This window comes from Pundamilia nyererei, unplaced genomic scaffold (genome assembly GCF_000239375.1).
Source record: "Pundamilia nyererei isolate P.nyererei 1_Seehausen unplaced genomic scaffold, PunNye1.0 scaffold00019, whole genome shotgun sequence".
NCBI classification, from domain to species: Eukaryota; Metazoa; Chordata; class Actinopteri; order Cichliformes; family Cichlidae; genus Pundamilia; species Pundamilia nyererei.
Genome location: NW_005187420.1, coordinates 4345538 through 4346707, shown reverse-complemented (window position 1 = coordinate 4346707; position 1170 = coordinate 4345538).

The window sequence follows — 1170 nt, the reverse complement described above, 5'->3', positions numbered from 1 at the left end:
TCAGGCTTCAGCTGAACTCGCTTTGTGAAACCGATAAACCAGAGTTTTCGTTAACTCAGGGTTTACTTACTCAGTGTTTCCACTAAACCGGCTTCCTGAAACAGGGCCCAGCTCGTCACATTTACATAAACTTCCATCCTAACGGTGTGACTCATAAGTGCTGGACTGTACGTGTGTCAGTCTTCTCCCCAACAAGCACAACAATGTTGACGAGACGTCGTCACGTGCGGGTGTCTTTGGTTTCATCCTGTAATGCTGGACTTGTTTGTTTGTTTTTTACGAAGGTTTGAACTTTGAGCGTATAAACAAGAGAGAGAACTGAAAATGTTCATGCCTGTCTGAGAAAAGTGTCTAAAGTGTGTAGTGACGGGTTTTACAGCCTTAAAACATCTGTAATCATTGTAAATAAAGTCGGCTACTTCGCGGGTTTCAGTTATCGCGGGTTATTTTTAGAACGTAACTCCTGCTCTAAAAACAAAACAAGCCAATACACACACACACACACACACACACACACACACAGACACACACACACACACACACACACACACACACACACAAGAGATAATACAGCAGCCTGAATATTGAAACTCTCACTCTGGGCCAAAAAGGCTAACATGTGGTCATGGAGCCAACCACATTAAAGGGTTTAAACACACACACACACACATATATATATGTGTGCATGTGTGTGTGTTATATTGTGTAACCCTGTGATTCATGCGCAGCTCTTTGGTCAGTGTTGTTGTTTTAAATGTGTTTCCAGATAAATTTGGATAAAGAGAAAGAGACGAAACATAAACGAGGCAGAAATAATCGAGTGGTTTAAAAAATGCTTTAGTTTCGTTTGATTACTTTTTGTTCTGTTATCTTCAGCCGTAACGCCCCCCTGCAGTCCCTCTGAAAGCCCCCTCCTCTTCCCGGGAGAGCCCCTGTGACCCCCCCCCTCTCCCTCCAGTGAGTGAGAAAGAGAGAGCCTTCGGCGATGACGTAATCGGGAGGGTGTGTTTACCGTCTGTCTCTGTGTTTGTAAATAAAATGTAACTAAATTGCGACTCATTAACACAATGGGTTAGTTTGGCTCGCTCTCACCACCCTGCGCTCTGATTGGCTGCGCCCGCGCTTCGCTCCTCTCCGATTGGACGCTGGTTGGCTGCCAGGCGGAGGGAG